The following is a 6,521-nucleotide window of genomic DNA, read 5'->3' on the forward strand; positions in this document are numbered from 1 at the left end:
GCTTCACGCCCTACCAAGGTCATGAGTTGCCCCCCATGAGCAGCTCTTCGACACGGCCATGGCTCCAGAAGCACAAGGACTTAACGCAGAGCCCGGCAACTTGCAGCAGAAAAGTGAATGGAATATGCGTTAATCCAAGCCACCATGCCTGCCCGAAAGGGAAAGGGTGTTGCTCCCTTCCGCTTTTCTCCCTCTGGACAGCAAGATGGCGGCCACCTCAGAGCTTTTTAGAAAGACAGGTATGAGTCGGTCGTGACGGGGCAACTGAAACCTCATGGGAAGGGGGGCGTTCCCGGCTCATCCTACACGCCTACTGAGGTCATGGGTTCCCCCCCCCCAAGTGGCTCTCTGGCTCAGACATGGCTCCAGAAGCACAAGGACTTAATGCAGAGCCCAGCAGCTTGAGGCAGAAAAGTGAATGGACTATGTGTTAATCCACGCCACCATGCCTGCCCAGAAGGGAAAAGGTGTTGCTCCCTTCCCTTCTGCCTTTCTCTCTCTGGACAGCAAGATGGCAGCTGCCTCAGAGCTTTTTGGAAAGCCAGGTATGAGCCGGTCGTGACGGGGCAACTGAAACCTCATGGGAAGGGGGGAATTCCCAGCTCATCCTTCACGTCCTACTGAGGTCATGAGTTGCCCCTCCCCACGAGCAGCTCTCCAGCATGGCTCCAGAGCCACAGAAGCCAATCTCATAATTATCTGACTCTTGGTATAAATACTTTCAGGCTTAATAAGTAAAATACCAGAAATCCAAAAACGTGCGACTGCAATAGCTATGCTGTGACAAGAGGGAAGACCGCTGCATTGAACCTTGAAGCCCAGGAGCTGCCATAGGTGCAGATCTTGGTGGTAGTAGCAAATATTCAAACAAGAACTTTGAAGACCAAAGTGGAGAAGGGTTCCATGTGAATAGTAGTTGAACATGGGTCAGTCAGTCCTAAGAGATGGGCAAGCGCCTTTCCAAAGGGATGAGCAATGGCCTCCATAGCCCTCTGTGTATCAAAATATTATGCACTGTAGTACTGTCCTCATGTTGTTCATCGATTTGCTCGAGCGGGCCCAGTAATGTTTCTGTTGTGAAACTTGTTGTTACTCTGTTTAGCATATCAAATATGTCATGGGTAGCTTGCCAGGCTTTGCCATGTGATACTCTTGGTAATTTGCTGGGGTCTCTGAGAGGGGTGGAGGAATTGAACTCAGGTAGGCCAAGTTGGCTGCATGCATGGAAAACGCCCTACCGCTGTGCTATCCCTCCAGGCCCAAAATATTATAAGACAACAAGAAGAAATTCTATTGATAACAGGTTTAGAAATACAAAATAGAAATGTATCTCTACATAACCAAAAAACCTACGTAACTGAAAAAAAACCCAGTTAAGTCAAATCCATTTAAAATGGAAGCAAATACATCACAGAAATTAGAAACATATAAACCGGAGATGTAAAAGATACGTGCACTGAAATCTAAAATGCATGATGAAGAAAATGGAAAGACACTCTAAATGTTCACTGCAGTATCATAGAAGTCTATGCAATCCTCATGAAAGTTAGAGTCTTTTCTTTCATGGAAACATATCAAAGGTAAATAAAGAGATGTACATGATAACCTTTCAGTACCTGTATTGCAAACCATAATGCCCAAAAGGAGAGAGAAAAAGAGGGGTCGGGGGAGAGGGTGAGAGAGAGAGAGAGAGAGAGAGAGAGAGAGAGAGAGAGAGAGAGAGAGAACCATAGGGGCATCCTGGGAGGGCACCAGGGTGGTGGGGTGGCCAGAGAGAAATTCTGGATATTGGTCGTGGGAAATGTACCCTGGTGGAGGGATAAGTGTTGGAGAATTGTATGACAGAAAACGGGACAGCTTTATAATGTCAATTCAATTTTAAAATATGATGTGGTGAAATAAATGGATATTTCTCTAAAAATTGACATTCCCATCGACTGTTGGCATGTAAAGAGGTGTTTATCAACACTTTCTGTCAGGGAAATGTAAACATAAAGGACATGAAGATCATCTCTCACCACTGATAATAGACGATATTAGAAGACTGGAGACAACCCTTGTTGAGACTTTGTCTAAATGGAGCACTGTTTCAGTGTTGGTGGGAATGTGGTCTGATTCAGCATCTATGAAAAGCACTAAGCGATCTCTCCAAAACTGGAACTAGAGGCTGGAGCCGGAGTAACGGGATGTCGGTGTCTGTGGAGTGACAGGGGTCCCTCCTGCGGGAGACGGCCACAGTGGGGGCAGCGGGATCGCCGCCCTAAACTCAGCGCCCCCCCAACCCCCGTTTTCCGTCCACCATTTCCACCGCCACCACAGTGCTCCGTGGACTAGCCCAGATGCCTCCTTCGGCCCTCAGAGGTGTCGGGCTTGGCCCCAGCCTCCAGCTTCGTCGCTCAGGATCGCGAGCAGCAGTGGCTCCAAAGCCAAATTCATCGTCGGGGGGAAATGCAAACTGGTACGGAAGATCCGTCCGGCTCCTTCGGGGACATTTACCTGGCCATCAACATCACCAACGGCGAAGAAGTGGCCTTGAGCTGGAGTCGCAGAAGGCCCGGCACCCGCAGCTGCCAGACGAGAGTGAACGCTGTAAGGTCCTCCAAGGAGGGGTCAGCATCCCGCATGTAAGGTGGTATGGTCAGGAAAAAGACTACAGTGTGTTAGTAGTCATGGATCTTCTTGGACCCGGCCTCGAGGACCTCTTCAGTTTCTGTTCAAGAAGATTCACAATGAAAACTGCTTATGTTAGCTGACCAGATGATCAGTAGAATTGAAAATATGCATACAAAGAATTTTATACACAGAGACATTAAACCAGACAACTTCCTAATGGGTATTGGGCTTCACTGTAATAAGTTATTCCTTATTGATTTTAGTTTGACCAAAAAGTACAGAGACACAGGACACGACAACACATACCGTACAGGGAAGATAAAAATCTCACTGGCACTGCCCTGTGTAAACTCACACAAGATAGGACACGGCACCCACACGGCGGCAGCTCTATCTCTCCCGCCGCCCGCGTTCAGTAGTCTCACCCTTCTCCCACCTCGGAGAGGTCGATGGCGATGGTCAGGCGGAGGAAGGAACGAGGGCCAGGCTGGTAGGTATTAGTCGTAGTTTATTCTGATTCTCTCCTCATCTGTCTCTCTATCTCTGCCCCCATTCTTCCTCCCCCAACTACTTCATTCTCCTTCTCCATTCCCCTTCATCCTTCTTCTCTGGAGTCTGGGTTCTGATCCTCTCTGAACTCTCTTCTTCCTTCTGCCCCTTTGCCCCACTCTTACAGTACAGTTAAATCCTCTCTCCATGAGGAATTGGGGAAACAATTACACATAGGTGTGGTCACAATCAATAGGGGTAGAGATCAACAGGGGTAGAAATCTTAGCCTCAGGGAAGACCGCTCTTAGGACAGATCCTTCCTCAGCAGGAGGACCCACCCTAGAGCAGAATCCCATGGGTGTGCCTCTCCTCTCCTTGTCCGACAAGCATACAAGAATATAATATAAATCATTTTGTATGGATACAGTAAGAAATATCTTAAACTTATAGAATTGCTCTCCTAGGGCCATCTTGATCTCAGACTACGGTGCTCAGGCCAGATAGTCTTTCCCACCCCTAGCAGGATCCTAGTCTTGTCGTTATCTTGGATCATGACAGCATTTGTCCATGATCAAACTCTTAACTTATAGTTAAGAATCGTGGCACTTTGGCCTGGCCCATTTCGCTGCCAGGGTAGCTCACTGCTTGCCCTGGGTCCATTCAGTCCCTCGTCGGGACCCTGCTTTTGGGGTGTTAGGAACTAAGGGCAACTGAGGCTTAAGTCGAGAAAGATGCCCAGGAGTGAATAATATTCAAGGCCAATCAAATCATAAGTTACAAAGCATAATGTTAACGGTCTTCCTGTATCTATACAAAAAGGATATTACCTTAAGGTAAACTATTCATAAGGCATAAGGAGAGGAGAAAGGCAATATTTCACTCATATATATAAAATCATAGATTTCTGGGAAACTCCGGGAGTCCCTTGGAGGGGAGCGGGTTGAGCTTTCCTCCCCGCCCCGACCAGGGCTACGGCAGCCGAAGACCTCCAGGACCAGCCACCACCATGCTGAGAACACTCTCCGCACACCTGAAGGTACTGGCAGAGGGACAAAGCCACGCGGGTTCCGGGGCCGAGACCTCCAAGCCTACTCGATTTGGAGTCGAGCATCTTCCACCCAGATCCTCCAAATTCCAGTAGGCGGGGGTCACACCCACCACCTGGCCCCCTGGCGCCATGTAATCCCATCAGCGGCCAAGACTCAGAGACTATAAAAATCAGCTCCCATAACCAGCTCCCGGACATCTTATTATCTCATTCCTACTTTGGACAAACTTGCAGGCTATCGAATGTAGCCTGCCCACAGGGCAGAGTCTGGCAAACTCCCCGTGGCCTACCAAATATGCCAAATACCAGTAACAATGATGGGTCTCATTCTCCTAAAGAGCCGTGAATATAATCTCAGGGCTAGGATGAAAGAGACGTTACTGGGGCCTGCTCGAGGCAATCGACGATTAACAGGATGATGAAATGAAAATGAAATGAAAATCTGGGAAACTGATCTTACAAATTAACAAAGTCTGATTAAGGGGAAAGCTGATTAACTGGGTGGGAAGGAGAGCATAGGGAAGACTGTTTACATGTTTACATGTAAACACAATGGAAGTGGAAGTGCCTCTGGAGCACTGTGGTGGGTGTAACCAGATTAATGGGTGTAGCCAGATAAAACCTAAGCTTCTTGAAGGACAGAGCAATGTTATCCAACACTGCCCAGTGTGCTAGCATTAATGCACATCTTGGGATTGAACGAAGTCGTGGAGATGATATGAAATCTTTAGGATATGTTTTGACATATTTTAATAGAACCAGTCTGCTGTGGCAAGGACTCACGGCTGCAACAAAGAAATAAAAATATGAAAAGGCTAGTGAAAAGATGTCTGTTCTTGCTGAAGTTTTATATAAGGAATTTCCCTCAGAATTTGCCATCTACTTAAACTATTGTCGTGGGTTGCGCTTTGAGGAGGCCCCAGATTACATGTATTTGAGACAGATATTTCGCATAGTTTTCAGGACCCTGAATCACCAATATGACTACACTTTTGATTGGACAACGCTAAAGCAGAAAGCAGCACAGCAGGCAGCCTCTTCAAGTGGGTAGGGTGAGCAGACCCCTAACCCCCACAGGCAAGCAAAGTGAAAAAAACACGAGTAACATGAAAGGTTTCTGAGCATGAATTGGGGAACAGAAGAAGCAGAGTGGATGTCTGGAGCAGCATTTGTTTCTCCTCAATTCTAGATGTTTTAGTTCTAGCCAGTGGTTGTGGACAACCATTTACTTGGTGTAAATAACTTAATTTCAGAGTAAACTGGCTCTGAGCAGCATCAGTTAAAACCTGAGTTGTAAACATTGTAATTGTTAATATTAACTGAGATAGTGAAACATGGTGTCCAGTTTTCTATTGCATTTTTTCAAGTAGAAAAGTTAACTAAACGGTTGACACACAAATTGGAGAAATTGTGCATATGACTTTTTTTGGGTTTGTTTTGTTAATCACTTAACTTCCCGTTAGTCGTCGATTTGTTCGAGCGGGCGCCAGTAACGTCTCCATTTGTCCCTGTCGCGTGCTAGTGTAGCCCAATGGCATCTGTTCGCTCCGGGAACATGAAGGGCCTCAAACCGATCGTTCATGATCTTGACGAAGAAGTCTGACCATCTAGTAGGTGGGCGGCCACGCGGCTTTTGACATCCCGTGGAATCCAGTCGGTAACAGCTCTAGTCCAGCGGTCGTCTTTAAATCTCATTACGTGACCAGCAAATCTGATTTTCGACACCTTGGCAAATGAGACAGCGTCCCTGATTCTTGATTTTCGACGGATGTCAGAACTCCGGATTCTTTCTCATTTGAGTGAAACGTGATATTCCAAGCATAGCTTTTTCTATTCTTCTTTGGGAGACCTGAATAGCGTTCTCATCTTGTTTGCGTAGGTCCCAGGTCTCTGAGGCATATGTTAATGCAGGAAGAACAGTGGAATCAAAGAGATGTGCCCGGAGCCGGAGGTTCTTTGTCCTCTTAGCTATTTCTTCGACGTTCTTGAAGGCATTCCAAGCCGCTCTCTTCCTCCTGCGCAGCTTGGGTGCCAGGTCATTTGTCATGTTGACCTCTCGACCTAGGTACACATAGCTGTTGCATTCAGAGATGGTCGTTCCATTGAGAGCGAATGGGGCATCAGGAATGAGGCTGTTTCTCATAAACATTGTCTTCGTAAGATTCAGCTCTAGTCCTACCTTTCCACACTCACGGTCAAAGTCGGCCAGCATTTGTGCCGCTTGGCTGATGTTTGGTGTTATTAAAACAATGTCATCAGCAAAGCGGATGTGGTGTAGTTGCCGACCATCTATCTTCACTCCCATTCCTTCCCATTCCAGTCATCGCATGATATTCTCGAGGGTGGCACTGAAGAGTTTCGGTGAAATGG

The 6,521-nt window shown here is 47.1% G+C and overlaps 1 pseudogene; it reads left to right on the forward strand.

Moving 5' to 3' along the window:
- The first annotated feature begins 205 nt into the window (after positions 1-205).
- LOC130023192 (casein kinase I-like) lies at positions 206-4,953 on the forward strand (annotated as a pseudogene).
- The last annotated feature ends 1,568 nt before the right edge of the window (positions 4,954-6,521 follow it).

This window comes from Sorex fumeus, unplaced genomic scaffold (genome assembly GCF_029834395.1).
Source record: "Sorex fumeus unplaced genomic scaffold, SorFum_2.1 ptg000022l, whole genome shotgun sequence".
Taxonomy (NCBI): Eukaryota; Metazoa; Chordata; class Mammalia; order Eulipotyphla; family Soricidae; genus Sorex; species Sorex fumeus.